The 22,848-nt window shown below is 39.9% G+C and overlaps 1 protein-coding gene and 1 long non-coding RNA gene across 2 annotated transcripts in view; one reads left to right on the forward strand and one right to left on the reverse strand.

The window, feature by feature from the left end:
- The window catches only part of LOC133550713 (uncharacterized), a 21,803-nt gene extending 854 nt beyond the window's left edge, over positions 1–20,949 (reverse strand). The window contains exons 1-3 of the long non-coding RNA XR_009806369.1: positions 20,830–20,949; positions 2,619–2,653; positions 1–2,435 (exon numbers count right to left, since the gene is read on the reverse strand). The exon at positions 1–2,435 is cut by the window's left edge and continues 854 nt beyond it. This is a non-coding gene — a long non-coding RNA (uncharacterized LOC133550713). The remainder of the gene's footprint in view (positions 2,436–2,618; positions 2,654–20,829) is intronic.
- Positions 11,077–22,848, forward strand: part of fam83hb (family with sequence similarity 83 member Hb) — a 33,365-nt gene continuing 21,593 nt past the window's right edge. The window contains exon 1 of the mRNA XM_061896706.1: positions 11,077–11,324. The gene's annotated coding sequence lies outside the window, so the exon portion shown is untranslated. The remainder of the gene's footprint in view (positions 11,325–22,848) is intronic.

The raw sequence follows: 22,848 nt of genomic DNA on the forward strand, positions 1-22,848 counted from the left end.
AGAAAATTCAGGATTTCCAAAAACTGTAGTGCAAAAAAAACAAAATAAAAACACAATAAATTTTTAAAAAATCAAGACTTGCTTTGACAGAATCTTGATGGCTTTAGAAACTTGCAATTAAACATTTCATAAAATGTTTGTTTTCAAAGACTGTAAACAAAAAAAGATTAAATAAAAATAGAATAACAATTAAACAAATAATAAATGAAGCTTGACATATTTTGAAGTTGATTTGTTAAAATGAATGATTTAGTTTTCCTACATTTCCAGAGTTCCACCTCCTATCCTGCACAACATTTCTACTCGGACTACAATTCCCAGAAGCAGTGAAGAACTCAGCTTGTGTAAAAGCTAAATAAAAAGAAAATACAACAAATCCCTTTCAACTTATATTCTATTGACTAGACTGCAAAGACAAGATATTTTACTGTTGGAACTGGTAAACTTTGTTTTTGCAAATATTAGCTCATTTGGGATTTGATGCCTGCAACATGTTTCAAAAAAGCTGGCACAAGTGGCAAAAACGACTGAGAAAGTTGAGGAATGCTCATCAAACACTTATTTGGAACATCCCACAGGTGAACAGGCTAATTGGGAACAGGTGGGTGCCGTGATTGGCCATAAAAGAAAGTAAACATTGATTGATTGATTGATAAAAGCAGCTTCCATGAAATGCTCACTCGTTCACAAACAAGGACGAGGTGAGGGTCACCACTTTGTCAACAAAAATGCCTGAGCAAATTGTTTAAGAACAACATTTCTCAACAAAGAATTTAGGGATTTGACCATCTACGCTCCGTGATATCATCAAAAGGTTCGGAGAATGTGGAGAAATCACTGCAGGTAAGCCATCATGTTATGCACCTTGGATCCCTCAAGCATCAAAAAGTCACATCAGTGTGTAAATGATATCACCACATGGGCTCAGGACCACTTCAGAAAACCACTGTCAGTAACTACAGTTGGTTGCTACATCTGTAAGTGCAAGTTAAAACTCTACTATGCAAAGCCACAGCCATTTATCAACAACACCCAGGAACGCCGCTGGCTTCGCTGGGCCTGAGATCATCTAAGATGGACTGATGCAAAGTGGAAAACTGTTCTGTGGTCTGACGAGTCCACATTTCAAATTATATTTGGAAACTTTGGACGTGGTGTCCTCCGGAACAAAGAGGAAAATAACCATCCGGATTATTATAGGCGCAAAGTGTAAAAGCCAGCATGTGTGATGGTATGGGGGTGCATTAGTGCCCAAGGCATGGGTAACTTACACATGTGTGATGGTATGGGGGTGTATTAGTGCCCAAGACATGGGTAACTTACACATGTGTGATGGTATGGGGGTGTATTAGTGCCCAAGGCATGGGTAACTTACACATCTGTGAAGGCACCATTAATGCTGAATGGTCCATACAGGTTTTGGAGCAACATATGTTGTTATCCAAGCAATGTTATCATGGACACCCCTGCTTATTTCAGCAAGACAATGCCAAGCCACGTGTTACAACAGCGTGGCTTCGTAGTAAAAGAGTGCGGGTACTTTCCTGGCCCGCCTGCAGTCCAGACCTGTCTCCCATGGAAAATGTGTTGTGAAGTGTAAAATAGGACAGCGGAGACCCCGGACTGTTAAACGATTGAAGCTCTACATAAAACAAGAATGGGAAAAAAAATCCACTTTCAAAGCTTCAACAATTACTTTCCTCAGTTCCCAAACGTTTATTGAGTGTTGTTAAAAGAAAAGGTGATGTAACACAGTGGTGAACATGCCCTTTCCCAACTACTTTGGCACGTGTTGCAGCCATGAAATTTTAAGTTAATTATTATTTGCAAAAAAACATGAAATATGTTGTCTTTGTAGCATATTCAACTGAATATGGCTTGAAAAGGATTTGCAAATCATTGTATTCTGTTTATATTTACATCTAACACAATTTCCCAACTCATATGGAAACTGGGTTTGTAGAGAAGCTGACTACTTCTCTGCTTGCTATATTCTCATCTTCAGAGTACCAACTGCATATTGCACGACACATCGCCTCCAAAGGGCTTGCCGTGACCTTTGACCCAGAAAGGCCAAGAGGAGCCGGCCTTAGAAGCAGACTGTGGTGGACTCTCCCCGTCTGAAGGTGTGTTGCCTAGCAAGGTTGGGACTTGAACACGATCTGGTTCAGCAGGTGAGTCAGCACAGGGAGGCCCAGCAGGACCAGAGGGTGTGCTCACTCACACGCCCGGGGCACATTCCTCCCAGCGGCCGCACCCTGCTGTGTGTGTGTGTGTGGGCGTCTACCTGCGACCTGTCGGCCATCTTGCCTCCACCTGTGCTGGTCGGCCATGTCGCCTCCACCTGTGCTGGTCGGCCATGTTGCCTCCACCTGTGCTGGTCGGCCATGTCGCCCCGGGTTTTCACGAGCTGGACTGCAGCTGCACTGGTGGGACTGCAGGAGCAGAGAGAGGCAGGGAGAAAGATGGTGTGTGAGCAAAGAGGACACTCCCTGGTGTGTGTGTGTGTGTGTGTGTGTGTGTGTGTGTGTGTGTGTGTGTGTGTGTGTGTGTGTGTGTGCCAAGGAAGAAGGTGTGTTGGGCAAAGGAGAGACGTTATGTAAAGAAGTTGTTCTCACCTGCTGCCATGTTTGCCTTCCTGATGCACACCTGCCTGCACAAACATCAGACAAATGTTCAGCAACACAAGTCACCTCCCTGACAGTCTTTGGCAAAATCATTATTTTTACACCTGATGTTTCAATCTTGGCAGCGACTTCACATCCAGTTGGTGACATTACCTTTTTTTATGTCATATTACCCCCACCAAAAAAATGTCAAGGTGTAATATTTGATGTGAAGTAGTTGGAGCATAAAATGTGTCAATAATTCAATCATCAATCAATCAATGTTTACTTATATAGCCCTAAATCACTAGTGTCTCAAAGGGCTGCACAAACCACTACCACATCCTCGGTAGGCCCACATAAGGGCAAGGAAAACTCACACCCAGTGGGACATCGGTGACAATTATGACTATGAGAACCTTGGAGAGGAGGAAAGCAATGGATGTCGAGCGGGTCTAACATGATACTGTGAAAGTTCAATCCATAATGGATCCAACACAGTCGCGAGAGTCCCGTTCACAGCGGAGCCAGCAGGAAACCATCCCAAGCGGAGGCGGATCAGCAGCGCAGAGATGTCCCCAGCCGATACACAGGCAAGCAGTACATGGCCACCGGATCGGACCGGACCCCCTCCACAAGGGAGAGTGGGACATAAGAGAAAAAGAAAAGAAACGGCAGATCAACTGGTCTAAAAAGGGAGTCTATTTAAAGGCTAGAGTATACAAATGAGTTTTAAGGTGAGAATTAAATGCTTCTACTAATTCATTACAACATTATTATTTTTGAGCAATGACAGTTAAAAAGAAAAAAATCTAACTAAAAGTCACACTTTTTTTAAAACTTTCAACAAATCTCTTGATCAATTTGAGATATATTGTATGTTTTTATCTTTGTCTTATGTTTTTTCTGCCCTTTTTGTCATAGAACACTTAGTTTCTTATATAACAAACACATCAAATATTCAATAGTTTCCTTAAAAATGTTACAAGATGTAATATTTGATGTGAAGTAATCGGAGCTTTGAATGTGTCATTAATTCACAACATTATTGATTTTAATTAATTATTATTTTGGAGCAATGACAGTCAAACAAAATCCTACTAAAGTTCTTGGGAATCCAAAAGGGCTCCACTCATAAAAGTGTTCAAAATAAGTCATACTTTTTACTTTCATCACTTACATTTGTAGATCAACTTCAGATGGAGTTGGCGATGATAAATTCATATTATTTTTGTGTTTGCTGCCTTGTTTGTCAAAGAAAAACATTGTTTTTATGCGGCAAACACACAAACTATGCAGTAGTTTCCCCCAACTATCATGTCAAGGTGTAATATTTGATGTGAAGCAGTTGGAGCCTAAAATGTGTCAATAATTCATAACAACGTTGATTTTAATTCATTATTATTTTTGAGCAATGACAGTTAAAAAAAAAAAATCCAAAGAAAAGTCATACTTGTTTTTAACTTTCAACAAATCTCTGGATCAACTTTAGATATGTTGTATGTTGTATTGTCTTGTGATTTTTCTGCCCTTTTTGTCATAGAACACTTAGTTTCTTATATAACAAACACATCAAATATGCAGTAGTTTCCTTAAAAATGTTGCAAGATGGAATATTTGATGTGAATTAATCGGAGCTTTGAATGCGTCAACAATTCATAACATTATTGATTTTAATTCATTATTATTTTGGAGCAATGACAGTCAAACAAAATCCTACTAAAGTTCTTGGGAATCCAAAAAGTCTCCACTCATAAAAGTGTTCAAAATAAGTCATACTTTTTACTTTCATCACTTACATTTGTAGATCAACTTCAGATGGAGTTGGCGATGATAAATTCATATTATTTTTGTGTTTGCTGCCTTGTTTGTCAAAGAAAAACATTGTTTTTATGCGGCAAACACACAAACTATGCAGTAGTTTCCCCCAACTATCATGTCAAGGTGTAATATTTGATGTGAAGCAGTTGGAGCCTAAAATGTGTCAATAATTCATAACAACGTTGATTTTAATTCATTATTATTTTTGAGCAATGACAGTTAAAAAAAAAAAATCCAAAGAAAAGTCATACTTGTTTTTAACTTTCAACAAATCTCTGGATCAACTTTAGATATGTTGTATGTTGTATTGTCTTGTGATTTTTCTGCCCTTTTTGTCATAGAACACTTAGTTTCTTATATAACAAACACATCAAATATGCAGTAGTTTCCTTAAAAATGTTGCAAGATGGAATATTTGATGTGAATTAATCGGAGCTTTGAATGCGTCAACAATTCATAACATTATTGATTTTAATTCATTATTATTTTGGAGCAATGACAGTCAAACAAAATCCTACTAAAGTTCTTGGGAATCCAAAAAGTCTCCACTCATAAAAGTGTTCAAAATAAGTCATACTTTTTACTTTCATCACTTACATTTGTAGATCAACTTCAGATGGAGTTGGCGATGATAAATTCATATTATTTTTGTTTTTGCTGCCTTGTTTGTCAAAGAAAAACATTGTTTTTATGTGGCAAACACACAAACTATGCAGTAGTTTCCCCCAACTATCATTCAAAATGGAATATTTGATGTTAGGTAATATAAATAATTCAAAAATAAATTTCACAACCAAATCGCACTTATCAAACATCTCAATTCATCCTTTTCAAACACAGATTTTTATATATATATATTTTTAATAAGAATTAATTAAAAAAAAAATGTTTTCAGGCCATCTCTTTTCTAACCTGTAACTTTTTTTGAAGTATCTTTTTTAACGATTATACCAAATAACACAGTTTGACTCAAGAATCAGATCAAATTGTTAAGTTGTCCAAAGATTCACATCATAACATTTATTTGGATTCTTTTCTATTTTTTTTTCAAGCAATGAATTTTCAAAGAAACCAGCCAATATTTTACATGTTTGCTCTTTCATTCCACTTTTTTATGTTTTCTTTTTTTTAATAGTATTTGTAGTTATCCGTGAGCCACACTTTGGACATTGAGTGAGGATGTGCTGTATTTATATGTATTAAAGCAGGGATGTCCAAAGTGCGGCCCGGAGGGAATCTTTTAACGGCACATTCTAAAAATACGCTTAAAAGAATACAAAAAATAAACAGTGCTATAAAAGAGCAAACAGGTGAAATTTAACAAGAAAATGTTGCAATTTTGACTCTAATGACACAAAGCTGCCATGCAGGCTGTTTCTTTCTTAAAAATAATAATGAATCAAAATCAATGTCATTATGAATTATTGACCTATTCAAGGCAGCAATTACGTCACATGAAATATTCCCCTTTTTAAAATGTTGCATATTTGGTCTTTGCCAAACGTTTTTGTTTTAAAACAAACAAACAAAAAACATAAACAACAATAAAACGTATAATTGACGGATATATCTGAATTGATTATTGTGTTAAAAGTAAACAAAATAATTATAATTTATTTTTAACACTTTAATGAATAAGACCGTTTTGGATCCCCAATAATTTTAGTGTGATTTTTTTTCAAGTGTCATTGCTCAAAAAACAATAATGAATTAAAATCAATGTTGTTATGACTTATTGACTGTTTTAAAGCTACACTTATTATATAAGTTAAAATATTCCACTTAAAAATGTTATTGGGTGACAATATTGCATATTTGGTGTTTTTCCTAAAAAAAAAAGTTTTTTCTTCGACAAAAAGAGCATACAACTTAATTTTTTTTTTAATGATATTGACAGATAGACATAATGTTGATCTAGAGATTCAAGCCTATAATAATAATAATAATACTGAATAATGACACATTTTTTATATCTTTTTGACCAAAACCCTTTGGGGTCACCGGGATCAAACCTGAGTGGACGCCTAAATCTATATTTTTATGCATATATTGTATTGCTTTTTAAAATAAGAAATATCAAAATGATGTGCAGCCCTCGGTGGAAAAAGTTTGGACACCCCTGTATTAAACTGTAATAATAATAATAATTAAAGCTGCAAGCAGCGTTGGTCGGGCCCGCCTTTGGCTGCTGCCCCCGTGACCCAAACCCGGATAAGCGGTAGAAGCATGGATAGTAGCTACTATTATCATAGGGTATTGTGTGTAGAATTTTGAGGACAAAAACGATGTAATTCCATTTCACATTGTCATTGTCTACTGTTAGTCCTAAGTGTCCCAATACTTTTGTCCAGTGGTAGTAGCCATCTTGAGACACCAGCAGCGCAGCAGCAGCAGCGCAGTGGTTCTTTGAAGGCTCATAAAATCAAAACCGGAGAACTTATCAAAACTCTTTCAATACATTTTAATCAGAAGGGTTCAAACTCTCTCCTGTGCGAGTTTGAAGCCGAAACGACAAACGCGCTCAGAGAAAATAATGTTTGAAGACAGGTGACAGATTTTTACAAAACTTTTGTTTTGAAGGGGTAATTGCCATTTTCCTGTTGATTTTTGCTGAAGGATGTCAATTATTAAAATGTAGGTCTAAGTGAGACCTACATAGAGGTTTTTGTTTCATGTCTTTCCGGCATTCCTACCGGAAGTTACAAGCAGTTTTGTCTGTATTTTCTCCCTAGGAGTAGTTTTTTCTGTGTTTTATTCAAAAATTGCGCTAGAGCGCAATTTTGAGTTTTGGGTTTGTTTTTTTTATTGGATTGTTTTTTCCGCCAGTACTGATGTGTGTGTCAAGTTTGGTGAGTTTTGAAGCATTTTAAGGGGGTCAAATTACAGCTCAAAGAGGCAAAAATTGCATTTTTTGCGAAAATTTAGTTTTGAAGGGGTTTTTGCCAACTTCCTGTTGATTTTTGCTGAAGGATGTCGATTATTAAAATGTAGGTCTAAGTGAGACCTACATAGAGGTTTTTGTTTCATGTCTTTCCGGCATTCCTACCGGAAGTTACAAGCAGTTTTGTCTGTATTTTCTCCCTAAGAGTAGTTTTTTCTGTGTTTTATTCAAAAATTGCCCTAGAGCGCAATTTTGAGTCTTTGGTTTTGTTTTTTTTATTAGATTGTTTTTTACGCCCGTACTGATGTGTGTGTCAAGTTTGGTGAGTTTTGAAGCATTTTAAGGGGGTCAAATTACAGCTCAAAGAGGCAAAAATTGCAAAATTTGAAGCATTTTAAGGGGGTCAAATTACAGCTCAAAGAGGCAAAAATTGCATTTTTTGCGAAAATTTAGTTTTGAAGGGGTTTTTGCCAACTTCCTGTTTATTTTTGCTGAAGGATGTCGATTATTAAAATGTAGGTCTAAGTGAGACCTACATAGAGGTTTTTGTTTCATGTCTTTCCGGCATTCCTACCGGAAGTTACAAGCAGTTTTGTCTGTATTTTCTCCCTAAGAGTAGTTTTTTCTGTGTTTTATTCAAAAATTGCCCTAGAGCGCAATTTTGAGTCTTTGGTTTTGTTTTTTTTATTAGATAGTTTTTTACGCCCGTACTGATGTGTGTGTCAAGTTTGGTGAGTTTTGAAGCATTTTAAGGTGGTCAAATTACAGCTCAAAGAGGCAAAAATTGCAAAATTTGTAGCATTTTAAGGGGGTCAAATTACAGCTCAAACAGGCAAAAATTGCATTTTTTGCGAAAATTTAGTTTTGAAGGGGTTTTTGCCAACTTCCTGTTGATTTTTGCTGAAGGATGTCAATTATTAAAATGTAGGTCTAAGTGAGAACTACATGGAGGTTTTTGTTTCATGTCTTTCCGGCATTCCTACCGGAAGTTACAAGCAGTTTTGTCTGTATTTTCTCCCTAGGAGTAGTTTTTTCTGTGTTTTATTCAAAAATTGCACTAGAGCGCAATTTTGAGTTTTTTTTTTTTTTTTTTTTTTAGAGTGTTTTTTCCGCCAGTACTGATGTGTGTGTCAAGTTTGGTGAGTTTTGAAGCATTTTAAGGGGGTCAAATTACAGCTCAAAGAGGCAAAAATTGCAAAATTTGAAGCATTTTTAGGGGGTCAAATTACAGCTCAAAGAGGCAAAAATTGCATTTTTTGCGAAAATTTAGTTTTGAAGGGGTTTTTGCCAACTTCCTGTTGATTTTTGCTGAAGGATGTCGATTATTAAAATGTAGGTCTAAGTGAGACCTACATAGAGGTTTTTGTTTCATGTCTTTCCGGCATTCCTACCGGAAGTTACAAGCAGTTTTGTCTGTATTTTCTCCCTAAGAGTAGTTTTTTCTGTGTTTTATTCAAAAATTGCGCTAGAGCGCAATTTTGAGTCTTTGGTTTTGTTTTTTTTATTAGATAGTTTTTTACGCCAGTACTGATGTGTGTGTCAAGTTTGGTGAGTTTTGAAGCATTTTAAGGGGGTCAAATTACAGCTCAAAGAGGCAAAAATTGCAAAATTTGAAGCATTTTAAGGGGGTCAAATTACAGCTCAAACAGGCAAAAATTGCATTTTTTGCGAAAATTTAGTTTTGAAGGGGTTTTTGCCAACTTCCTGTTGATTTTTGCTGAAGGATGTCAATTATTAAAATGTAGGTCTAAGTGAGACCTACATGGAGGTTTTTGTTTCATGTCTTTCCGGCATTCCTACCGGAAGTTACAAGCAGTTTTGTCTGTATTTTCTCCCTAGGAGTAGTTTTTTCTGTGTTTTATAGCGCAATTTTGAGTTTTTATTTTTTTTATTTTTTATTAGAGTGTTTTTTCCGCCAGTACTGATGTGTGTGTCAAGTTTGGTGAGTTTTGAAGCATTTTAAGGGGGTCAAATTACAGCTCAAAGAGGCAAAAATTGCAAAATTTGAAGCATTTTAAGGGGGTCAAATTACAGCTCAAAGAGGCAAAAATTGCATTTTTTGCGAAAATTAAGTTTTGAAGGGGTTTTTGCCAACTTCCTGTTGATTTTTGCTGAAGGATGTCGATTATTAAAATGTAGGTCTAAGTGAGACCTACATAGAGGTTTTTGTTTCATGTCTTTCCGGCATTCCTACCGGAAGTTACAAGCAGTTTTGTCTGTATTTTCTCCCTAAGAGTAGTTTTTTCTGTGTTTTATTGAGTCTTTGGTTTTGTTTTTTTTATTAGATAGTTTTTTACGCCAGTACTGATGTGTGTGTCAAGTTTGGTGAGTTTTGAAGCATTTTAAGGGGGTCAAATTACAGCTCAAAGAGGCAAAAATTGCAAAATTTGAAGCATTTTAAGGGGGTCAAATTACAGCTCAAACAGGCAAAAATTGCATTTTTTGCGAAAATTTAGTTTTGAAGGGGTTTTTGCCAACTTCCTGTTGATTTTTGCTGAAGGATGTCAATTATTAAAATGTAGGTCTAAGTGAGACCTACATGGAGGTTTTTGTTTCATGTCTTTCCGGCATTCCTACCGGAAGTTACAAGCAGTTTTGTCTGTATCTTCTCCCTAGGAGTAGTTTTTTCTGTGTTTTATTCAAAAATTGCGCTAGAGCGCAATTTTGAGTTTGTTTTTTTTTAATTATTTTTTATTAGAGTGTTTTTTCCGCCAGTACTGATGTGTGTGTCAAGTTTGGTGAGTTTTGAAGCATTTTAAGGGGGTCAAATTACAGCTCAAAGAGGCAAAAATTGCAAAATTTGAAGCATTTTAAGGGGGTCAAATTACAGCTCAAAGAGGCAAAAATTGCATTTTTTGCGAAAATTTAGTTTTGAAGGGGTTTTTGCCAACTTCCTGTTGATTTTTGCTGAAGGATGTCAATTATTAAAATGTAGGTCTAAGTGAGACCTACATAGAGGTTTTTGTTTCATGTCTTTCCAGCATTCCTACCCGAAGTTACAAGCAGTTTTGTCTGTATTTTCTCCCTCGGAGTAGTTTTTTCTTTGTTTTATTAGAGCGCAATTTTGAGTTTTTGGTTTTCGTTTTTTTATTAGATTGTTTTTCCCGCCAGTACTGATATGTGTATCAAGTTTTGTGAGTTTTGAAGCATTTTAAGGGGGTCAAATTACAGCTCAAAGAGGCAAAAATTGCATTTTTTGCGAAAATTTAGTTTTGAAGGGGTTTTTGCAAACTTCCTGTTGATTTTGGGTATAGAAGTTTTTGATTGGAAATGTAGGTCTAACTCAGCCCTACATAAAAGTTTTGTTCCATGTCTCAACGACATTGCTAACGGAAGTTATGAGCAGTCTGTTTTTTGTTTCTTCCTAGGGGGCGCTAGCGTGCAATTTTGATTTTTGGGGTTTGGTTGCTTAATAAGTTGGGAAAGTTTGCCAGACCGACGCGTGTGTCAAATTTGGTGAGTTTTGAAGCATGTTAAGGGGGTCAAATTAGGGCGCGAAGGTGCGGAATAATAAAGAAAATATAATAAAGAAAGAATAAAACGCACGAAAAACAATAGGTCCTTTGGCCATTGTAAAAGGACTCCCTGCGGGCCCTAATAATAATAATAATAATAAATAATAGTTGTATTCGATGATATTAGCTGCCAGCTGCAGTCCCCTCAGGAACCGCTAGGGGCGCGCCTGCCGCTCCAAGCTGCAGCGGCTGGGAGTCAACAAGGTCCCCGGGGGGAGGAGCCTGCCTGCCGGTGAGGAGGAGAGCCTCGCCCCGGCGACTCCCGCTCCTTCCTCATTCGGCGCTGCTCGGTGCCGTAGTGGCGGCGGCCCCCACGGTGAAGACGGAGTCCGGGCCTGCAGCCTCGCTGGGCTTTCTTTTTTTTGGACATCGGATCTTTTTTATTTTTTCCGCGACTTTTTTTTGAAACGCGGGATGTGACGGCGGGAAGAAGGAGAAGACAAAGTTGTTGCCGCGGCAAAGTTTGGAGGTCAAGAAGACGTTGGAAGAAAAGCGCTGACGGTACAATTCTTCCATTCACTAACTTGACTGCCTTACTTTCTACTGCAATACAACATATATTCAAACTCTACTGTGCAAAGGCAAAGTTATTTACTGTATCAACAACACCCAGAAACTTTGTTCAACAATATATGGTGTACTGCAGTACACTACATATTGTACTGCAGTACACCATATATTGTACTGCAGTACACCATATATTGTACTGCAAAACAACATATATTGTAGTGCAGTACAACATATATTGTTGTACAAAGTTTCTGGGTGTTGTTGATAAATGGCTTTGCATAGTAGAGTTTGAATATACAGTATGTTGTACAATTCATATATTGCACTGCAATACAACATATATTGTACTGCAGTACAATGTAAATGAGATGTTCTGCTCATTTTATTCACGTCCTTCTCTTACTCTCTACTTCCTGTTTCTCTCCGCTTGCTCTTTCTTCTCAGTCTCAGTTCTACGCCGATTGTGCCTGGAGTTGCACTTTAAAAACCCAATGAAATGCACGATGCCACTCCTTGCTGTGGCACTCGGGGGTCAAACCCGAGGACCGGGGGCCGGATCTGGCCCGCCGAAGTTAATGTTTTCTTGCAAAATGTGTTGGTTCTTTCCATTTAGACATAAAAAAAAAAAAAAAAATATATATATATATATATATATATATATATATATATATACGTACCGCATGCATATCTTTTCATGCAACTAATAAAATGATAGCAAATGTTGATTTTAAATACCTGCTTGACTTACAATTTAAGGGCAGAATTTCGGACCAAATTGTAAAAATACTGAAAGATTTTACGGTATAAAGGGAAGTGAACTATATTTATATAGCGCTTTTAAATAGTGAAAGCCAATATCTAAGTTACATTTAAAGCAGTGTGGGTGGCACTGGGAGCAGGTGGGTCAAGTGTCTTGCCCAAGGACACAACGGCAGTGACTAGGATGGTGGAAGCAGGGATCGAACCGGCAACCCTCAAGCTATACCGCCCCACAAAAAATAACTGGCAGCCAGAATTTTAGCCTAAAAAAAAAAAACTACGGTATCGATTTTCCATTTACGTGAAACAGTGGTTCTCTGAAAACCCCTCGCCTCTCCGAGTATCACCAAGATGGCCGACATTAGCGTAGTGAGCCTGGAAATTCATTAAAAACAAGGCAGATGTTTGTTTAATGTTTCTGGCAACTTTAACATCACTTCCAGTTTGATCGGTAACACCGTGTTTGAATATGTGTGGTTTTACTGCAAAATCTAAATACTTGTTTACATTTATGCCAATTGTACAAACCCCATTTCCATATGAGTTGGGAAATGGTGTTAGATGTAAATATAAACAGAATACAATGATTTGCAAATCCTTTTCAAGCCATATTCAGTTGAATATGCTACAAAGACAACATATTTGATGTTCAAACTCATAAACTTTATCCTTTTTGCAAATAATCATTAACTTAGAATTTCATGGCTGCAACACGTGCCAAAGTAGTTGAGAAAGGGCATGTTCACCACTGTGTTACATCACCTTTTCTTTTAACAACACTCAATAAAGGTTTGGGAACTGAGGAAACTAATTGTTGAAGCTTTGAAAGTGGAATTCTTTCCCATTCTTGTTTTATGTAGAGCTTCAGTCCTTCAACAGTCCGGGGTCTCCGCTGTCCTATTTTACACTTCATAATGCGCCACACATTTTCCATGGGAGACTTGTCTGGACTGCAGGCGGGCCAGGAAAGTACACACACTCTTTTACTATGAAGCCACGCTGTTGTAACACATGGCTTGGCATTGTTTTGCTGAAATAAGCAGGGGCGTCCATGATAACGTTATTTGGATGACAACATATGTTGCTCCAAAACCTGCATGGACCTTTCAGCATTAATGGTGCCTTCACAGATGTGTAAGTTACCCATGCCTTGGGCACTAATACACCCCCATACCATCACACATGCTGGCTTTTACACTTTGCGCCTATAACAATCCGGTTAGTTATTTTCCTTTTTGTTCCGGAGGACACCACGTCCATAGTTTCCTAATATAATTTGAAATGTGGACTCGTCAGACCACAGAACACTTATCCACTTTGCATCAGTCCATCTTAGATGAGCTCGGGCTCAGCGAAGCCGGCGGCGTTCCTGGGTGTTGTTGATAAATGGCTTTCGCTTTGCATTGTAGAGTTTTAATTTGTACTTACAGATTTAGCGACCAACTGTAGTTACTGACAGTAGTTTTATGAAGTGTTCCTGACCCCATGTGGTGATATTCTTAACACACTAATGTCAGTTTTTGATGCAGTACCGCCTGAGGGATCAAAGGGCCGTAATATCATTGCTTACATGCAGTGATTTCTCCAGATTCTCTGAACCTTTTGATGATTTTACGGACCGTAGATGGTAAAATCCCTAAATTCCTTGCAATAGCTCGTTGAGAAATGTTGTTCTAAAACTGTTCGACAATTTGCTTACAAAGGGGTGTACCTCGCCCCATCCTTGTTTGTGAAAGACTTAGCATTTCATGGAAGCTGTTTTTATAGCCAATCATGGCACCCACCTGTTCCCAATTAGCCTGCACACCTGTGGGATGTCCCAAATAAGTGTTTGATCAGCAGTCCTCAACTTTATCAGTATTTATTGCCACCTTTCCCAACTTCTTTGTCACATGTTGCTGGCATCAAATTATAAAGTTAATGATTATTTGCAAAAAAAAAAAAGTTTATGAGTTTGAACATGAAATATGTTGTCTTTGTAGCATATTCAACTGAATATGGGTTGAAAAGGATTTGCAAATCGTTGTATTCTGTTTATATTTACATCTAACACAATTTTCCAACTCATATGGAAACGGGGTTTGTATAATCATAATAGTTATTTAATTAAAGTACCAATGATTGTCATGAATTATTCATAACTGCTGGAGGATGGCGTCCTCCGGGTGCTGCTGAAAAGGAGCGTCCATGGTCGGACTTTCTACCAAAATTCTACAACTGTACTTTTCTGTGAAAGAGGTACAACAACAACAAAATCACTTTGTCAAAAACCAACATGGCGTCCAAGAGGGAGTTAACTCGGAAGGACGCCGTATCAGACTTGGGCTGGCAGATTGCAGATTACCTGCAGACTTTGGTCCTGAACACATCTTTATTGCACGTATGTGGATCCCATTAGTTTGATAATGATGATGATTCCAAACTGCATGTTTTCAGTGTGAGTCACTATCTAGGAACAGTGTGTGTGTGTGTGTGTGTGTGTGTGTGTGTAATTACAGTGGGGGGAAAGTCGGTCTCGCGGCAAATGTCTTGCGGCGGTGCACACATGTGTGCTGCTTATTCTAGAATGTCATCTCTGTCAGAGGACACGCAGAACCAAATCTGGCGTGGACTCGGGGAAAAAGTGCGCTGGGAACTTTCCACGTTCTGCGGAATTACAGCCGGTACCAGAGAGGGAGGGGCCGACACCTTGGCCACGCCTCCTTGTCAGACAATGCCGGCTTGATTGTCTTTTGGCGTCACGCTTCCTTGGCTGACATGTGTCACTTTAGTAGCCTAGCACAGGTTTAAAGGTCATTTCTTGGAAAGATCCAGACTTTCTCTATCATGCCTCGCCACACTGCAAAAAGTGACTTTTTGGAGCTGTAAACTCTATTAGAGTAACTGTCATAATTTATACCTAATATTTTTAACATTCAGTAAGAACTACAGCATGGGTGTCAAACTCTGGCCCCCGTGTAATTTCATGTGGCCCTTGAGGCAATATCAAAGGAACATTAGAGCCGGCCCGCCGCAGTAACACCACATTCACCACTAATACTCATACTCGTCAACCCTCACGATTTTCCCGGCAGACTCCCGAAGTTCAGTGCCCCTCCCGATTCCCACCTGGACAATAATATTGGGGGCGGGCCGTAAAAGCACCGCCTTTGGCGTTCTCTACATGTCGCCACGTCCGCTTTTCCTCCATACAAACAGCGTGCCGGCCCACTCACATAATATATGCGGCTCACACACACACACAAGTGAATGCAAGGCATACTTGGTCAACAGCCATACAGGTCACACTGAGGGTGGCCATATAAACAACTTTAACACTGTTACAAATATACACCACGCTGTGAACCCACAGCAAACAAGAATGACAAACACATTTCGGGAGAAGATCCGCATCGTAACACAACATAAACACCCATCCATCCATCCATCTTCTTCCGCTTATCCGAGGTCGGGTCGCGGGGGCAGCAGCCTAAGCAGGGAAGCCCAGACTTCCCTCTCCCCAGTCACTTCATCTAGCTCTTCCCGGGGGATCCCGAGGCGTTCCCAGGCCAGCCAGGAACATAAACACAACCAGACAAATACCCAGAACCCCTTGCATCACGGGACGCTACAATATACACCCCCGCTACCACCAAACCCCGCCCCAACTCAAACCCGCCGCCGAAAAGAGGCATTCAATTTGTATTTTTATTTTATTTGGTATGCCATTGATATTTTTTAATTATTATTATTTTAAACTGGATTTTGCATGTCACTATAAAGTTATATAAGCCTTGCTTGGTCAATATTCAACGCAAAACTTGTTTGGGTCCCTATTAAAGGATTCATTTGTTCAATTTTAAATTTTGGCCCACTCTGTACACCCCTGAACTAGAGTTTCTTAAGTCAAATTAAACATTTTATTAACGTTATACATGAATTATGGGGGAAGAGTAAGTTTTACTTATGTTTCCTCATACTATTTAAATGTTTAATAGTTGTACGTACATAAACTTAGAAATATTACATCAACTTTACTCTGAAAATCCAGTGTTTTGAAAGGCATGCTCACGGAACAACAGACTCTGGCCGACTGTCTCTGCTCCGGCTGTTAGGATCACTTCACAGAGCACTACAAGGTGGCATTGTGGGTAATTCTTATCTTGCGTTTATAATGTGTTACAGAGTCGATGTTTACCAGAAATGTGTTTGGTGTGGGTTCACAGAGTGTGGCGCATATTAGTCAGAATTTTAAAGTTGTTTATATCACAACCGTCAGTGTAAAAGGTATGGCTGTTGAACAAGTATGCCTTGCAATCTCCGGTTATAAATGGCAAAATGCATGTGTCCTTCCGGCACGCAGACACTAGACAGAATGGTGTAAAAGTGGGCGTGACGAAATGCTGAAGAGCTTTGGTCCCTGAGCATCGTGCCGTGTCCGCATAATGTTTTCTATTAAAAACTAACAAATCACACTCGTTTTATTCCTGCATGCCATTAATAAGCGCGGGAGTGAGAAGATTTAAAATAAATAGCCCTCCGACGGCTATTCGAGGAAATATGGTATATAAAATTTACTTAAAGGGGAACATTATCAGAAAACCTATGCAAGAATCAATATATACCTTGATGGTGCAGAAAAAAGACCATGTGTTTTTTTAACCGATTTCCGAACTCTAAACGGGTGAATTTTGTCAAATTAAACGCCTTTCTGTTTATCGGTCTTTTAGCGATGACGTCAGAAGGTGACGTCACCGAGGTAACACACCCGCCATTTTCATTTTCACATTACAAACACCGGGTCTCAGCTCTGTTATTTTCCGTTTTTTCGACTATTTTTTGGAACCTTGGAGACATCATGCCTGGTGGGTGTGTTGTCGGAGGGTGTAACAACACTAACAGAGAGGGATTCAAGTTGCAACACTGGCAAGAAATCTGCCGCCAGACCCCCATCGAATGTACCAAAGTGTCTTCCGCCAGACCCCCATTGAATGTATCAAAGTGTCTCCACATTTGAGCGGCGATGCTAAGACAGACATGGCACAGAGATGTATGGATAACCTGCAGATGCATTTGCAACCATTAAGTCAACAAAATCACAAAGGTGAGTTTTGTTGATGTTGTTGACTTATGTGCTAATCAGACATATTTGGTCACGGCATGACTGCCAGCTAATCGATGCTAACATGCTATGCTAATCGATGCTAACATGCTATTTAGGCTAGCTGTATGTACATTTGAAACTATAATACCCACATTTAATGCGAAACAAACACTTACCAATCGACGGATTTAAGTTGCTCCAGTGTCACAAGACGCCAAAGTCCTGATCGTTTGGGCCGCACATTTTACCGGCGATGCTAATAAGGCAGCCATGCTATGGGCCACTTCATTAGGTACACCCACGCTATGGCCGAATAGCGTCAATAGCTTCAATTTCGTTTTCGCTATCTGCCTCCATACCATCTGTTTCAATACATGCGTAATCTGTTGAATCGCTTAAGCCGCTGAAATCCGAGTCTGAATCCGAGCTAATGTGGCTATATCTTGCTGTGGTAACCGCCATGTTGTTTACATTGGCAGCACTGTGACGTCACAGGGAAATGTGGTTTCAAAGATAGCGAAAATAAGGCACTTTAAAGCTTTTTTTAGGGATATTCCGGGGCCAGTAAAATTTTGAAAAAAACTTCAAAAAATACAACAAGCCACTGGGAACTGTTTTTTATTGTTTTCAACCCTTTTGAAATTGTGATAATGTTCCCCTTTAAAATTTTAAGTACAATGATGTTCCTACATATAAAAAACAAGTAGACTTTACTTAATTTCTTTAAATACATATAACTTAAAACTTGGATGTAATTAAGTAACCGTTACTTGAAATCTTCACAACTGTTATGTTATATGGTAAGTAGAATTTACTTGATGCTGGCAAGTGAGTGTTACTTAATATTACAGCATTACATTTTACTTAAATCATTTGCGTGCAAATACTTACAATAATTGTTTCAAGTAAATCTTATGAGTTATTTTATTCAGTGCAGGTATGATGATGACAAATAGCATCAAACAAGTGTTTACTTTCACACCAGCTGCTGATATAGAACATGGTTACTAAAATGTTACTATGAGCACAATCTTTATGTTTCTAAACCTCTTAAGGCCCAAACTGCTTGTTTACATCAGGGGTGTCACACTCATTTTAGATGGGGGGCCAAATGGAGTAAAATCTACTCCCAAGTGGGCCGGACTGGTAAAATCATGGCACGATAACTTCAAAATAAAGATAACTTCAGATTGTTTTCTTTGCTTAAAAAAAGAACATTCTGAAAATGTACAAATTGTAATGTTGGGTTTTCTTACACTTACATGTTGCAGTTAATAGTATTTTATTTTGTCCTTATTTATATATTCTGAATAAATTATGTTATGTTCATTAGTCAACTTATTGGGGTTCATTTTCAATCCATCAAGATAAACAAATTATATCAAATCAAATTACAGTATGGTATTTATGTAGTTTTATCCTTTTCCTCGACGGATGTACTAAGATCATGTGGTTTAGTTTGTACAAATGTAACGTCCGCAAATATACAAATAATTGCTATTGCGACATCCAGTGGACACATTTAGAACAGCTGTCTCTTTCATTCAAACATTTTAGCTCAATTTTTATACTTGGCACATTCATCCCGCGGGCTGGATAAAACCTGTTCGCGGGCCTGGTTTACATGCTTTTTTTCCCCCTCTTTGCTATTTGGGCTTATTGGACCCTAATTGGAATAAAAAACAAAGAATCATCTTTTTATATGATGTATTTAGTCCATAAGTAACTGTGTACTTCATATTTATCCATCCATCCATCCATTTCCTACCACTTATTCCCTTTGGGGTCGTGGGGGCCGCTGGTGCCTATCTCAGCTACGATTGGGCGGAAGGCGGCGTACACCCTGGACAAGTCACCACCTCATCACAGGGCCAACACAGATAGACAGACAACATTCACACACTAGGGACCATTTAGTGTTGCCAATCAACCTATCCCCAGGTGCATGTCTTTGGAGGTGGGAGGGGCCTATCCCCAGGTGCATGTCTTTGGAGGTGGGAGGGGCCTATCCCCAGGTCTGTCTTTTGAGATGGGAGGGGCCTATCCCCAGGTGCATGTCTTTGGAGGTGGGAGGGGCCTATCCCCAGGTCCATGTCTTTGGAGATGGGAGGGGCCTATCCCCAGGTGCATGTCTTTAGAGATGGGAGGGGCCTATCCCCAGGTCCATGTCTTTGGAGATGGGAGGGGCCTATCCCCAGGTGCATGTCTTTAGAGATGGGAGGTGCCTATCCCCAGGTGCATGTCTTTAGAGATGGGAAGGGCCTATCCCCAGGTCTGTCTTTTGAGATGGGAGGTGCCTATCCCCAGGTGCATGTCTTTGGAAGTGGGAGGGGCCTATCCCCAGGTGCAAGTCTTTGGAGGTGGGAGGGGCCTATCCCCAGGTGCATGTCTTATGAGGTGGGAGGGGCCTATCCCCAGGTGCATGTCTTTGGAAGTGGGAGGTGCCTATCCCCAGGTGCATGTCTTTAGAGGGGCCTATCCCCAGGTACATGTCTTTGGAAGTGGGAGGTGCCTATCCCCAGGTGCATGTCTTTGGAGGTGGGAGGGGCCTATCCCCAGGTGCATGTCTTATGAGGTGGGAGGGGGCCTATCCCCAGGTGCATGTCTTTGGAAGTGGGAGGTGCCTATCCCCAGGTGCATGTCTTTAGAGGGGCCTATCCCCAGGTACATGTCTTTGGAAGTGGGAGGTGCCTATCCCCAGGTGCATGTCTTTGGAGGTGGGAGGGGCCTATCCCCAGGTGCATGTCTTTTGAGATGGGAGGGGCCTATATCCAGGTGCATGTCTTTTGAGATGGGAGGGGCCTATCCCCAGGTGCATGTCTTTGGAGGTGGGAGGGGCCTATCCCCAGGTGCAAGTCTTTGGAGGTGGGAGGGGCCTATCCCCAGGTGCATGTCTTTGGAAGTGGGAGGGGCTTATCCCCAGGTGCAAGTCTTTGGAGGTGGGAGGAAGTCAGAATAGAACCCAGGCAGTTACTGGAAGAACATGCAAACTCCACACAGAAAGATCCCGAGCCCAGGATTGAACTCAGGACTACTCAGGACCTTCGTATTGTGAGGCAGACGCACTAACCCCTCTGCCACCGTGTAAGGGCCATAAGTCCCCAATTCAGTAGTGTACACCATTTTGGAAATAAGAGCTAAAAGGTGCTGTCCACGCAACCTTAAGAGGTTTTTAAGGGAAAATGCATTTTTGGGGGGAATGTTCACAATCATTATGAGAGACAAGAAGACAAAAGTTTTAGGGTTTTTTTTTTGTGTTCTAACATGTAAAAAATGGTCTCGTTCTTGTTGGCTAGCAATTCATCCAATGTTAGCAATCCGTTCTACCTCTAGGTGACTTTAAAACTGCATTCATAGAGCGTCAACAAGAATTCATTCACGTTGTGTAATAAACAAGCTGTAGCAACGTTGTTATTGTAAGAGTGAACAAGTCTTTTTCTAGCGTGCTAACACGTCGTAAACGCTAGCTACGGCAAGAGATAAGCCCGCTTCTTCAACCGCAGAAGTTTGTAACGCACAACACTGGGATAGAACACCAATCTGTTCCGAGTGAAAAACATGAACAATCATCTGTGAAGTATTATTTCATGTTTTCTTTGTACACAGCTAGCCAGACAGCGTATGTAGCATCATGCGTATTAAAGTGTGACTCACTCATAGTGCAGTTGTCTTCTGGGTCCAGCTGGTTTATTTAGGTGGACACTCCATTTATGTCATTAAAGAACGGCTCCAAGTTCGACATCTTGAGGTCTGAAATCCTCGGGGGTGTGGTCTCCTGCTGGAGAGTCAGGACCAAACATGGAGAAACTGCGTTTCAGTTTGATGCTCCTAAAGTCAAGACTACCGTATTTCCTAGAATTGCCGCCGGGACGCTAATTAATTTAAAACCTCTTCTCACTCCTGGGCTTACCAAAGGCAAGCAGTAAAAATTTGAGTGTGATGTAAGGATACCATCATGAAAAGCACATTTAATAAAAAAAAACGTTATTATGGTCTTACCTTTACTTATAAATGAAGTCCATGCCAGCTCCTTCTGAACAAAAGCATCGATAACTTGTTTATAGAAGTCTTCCTTATCTTTCTTCAGTTTTAAAAGTCTCTCTGTCTCGATGGAGATCTTCCTTTATTACCTCCTGCTTCGATTGAAGGTCCAGTTTAGAAAACTGCTATCAGACCGCTGCTATCAGTTAGCTCGGCCCCTCAAGTGCGGGCGACGACAGAATTTAACCTCGGACAACTCCCCCTCCCGTTTTGCTCCGTGGGTGATCTCTTTATCCCACCGCTGCCACCAGGAAGTGTTATTGTATAAATAATACACTGGGTATTTAGGACTGGAACATGCTTTATTTCAGCCCAGCATAGGACCCCCCGCGTCATATCCGTCCCAGCACATATCACGTCACTCTTTGTCCCTTCTTCTGCAGCCGAGTATTCGCAAGAAGGATCACTAGCGCCCTCTACCACCAGGAGGCGGGAGTCATTTAAAGACTCATATTTGACACACGCAGCTACGGTATATTAATAAAACATAGCTGCTTACTGTTCTTTTTAGCATATTCAATAGCTTGGACCTTCAATCCTACTGAATAGTTCATAATCTTCTTCCCTTTATGCGATTTCAAATGATTGAAATCAGCCTCCTCCATTTTGAAAATGAAGACGAGGGAAGTGTCACTGGTGACGTGACGAGTTTGACCCGGTGGTAATACTAAGCATGCGCTAATTATTTTGCGAAGCGAGTTTGACAAGGCAGTAATTCAAGGCAGGCGCATACTATATGTCCAGCGGCAATTCAAGGAAATACGGTTGTCTTCTTGAAGATGTGGGACGGGTCTTAACGTTGGCAATGTTCAAACCCAGGCTGAAAACACGTTTATTTAACTGTTGACTTTCTGGGCATTGACGGCTTTGAACACAGCAAACATCGCTTGGTATCGTCATTTGTCGTCGTGTTCTGTTCGACCCGATACCAACAGTTCTTGACAGTCCAGGGACAGTGTTTGGAGGTTCACCTCAGTGCATTGCAGATTTTTAAGTACCATTTTGAGATTGGAAGTTTTCATGTGAAATTGCAGATGTTTTAGTGACATAGGAAGTGTTTTTGAGTGGGCTCATAAGGACTTTAAATGGATATAATATTCAGAAAAATCTTTCTACTTTGTGGAGATTCACTCACCAAGCAGAGCCCTGGGCAACACCGAGGGAACACCGTATTTAGTGAGTTCCTTGATGGGTATTCCACCAATATCTCAACGAGCCAGACCTCGGGTCGTACACCCTCCCCCTTTGTGTGGCACTCAATGCTTTTGCCAAGGTGTGTTTGCGCTTGTCTGTCCGAGTGTATTAATATGACCGAGGCGCCGCTGAAAGCTCCTAACAGCACAAACTGGCTCATCCCTCTCAACCTGTTCTCAGGTATTCCCCGCTCAGTCTATTCATGCCGAATTATCACACGAAATGAGCTCGAGGTATTCCCGATTAGTCGATTCTCCAGGCGTATTCAGGCATTAAGAGAACGCGGACGGTTTCACAATGTCTGACAAGTTTTTGGTCACGTTGAGAGATTTTTGTCAGTGCCCCTCTTGCATTTTGGCTCAGATGCAGGAATGCCAAAAATGAGCCACTCGCCTTTTGTGAGCAAACTTTGGGCGCATCTCAAAGACAGACAGGGTT

Source organism: Nerophis ophidion, linkage group LG04 (genome assembly GCF_033978795.1).
Source record: "Nerophis ophidion isolate RoL-2023_Sa linkage group LG04, RoL_Noph_v1.0, whole genome shotgun sequence".
NCBI lineage: Eukaryota > Metazoa > Chordata > Actinopteri > Syngnathiformes > Syngnathidae > Nerophis > Nerophis ophidion.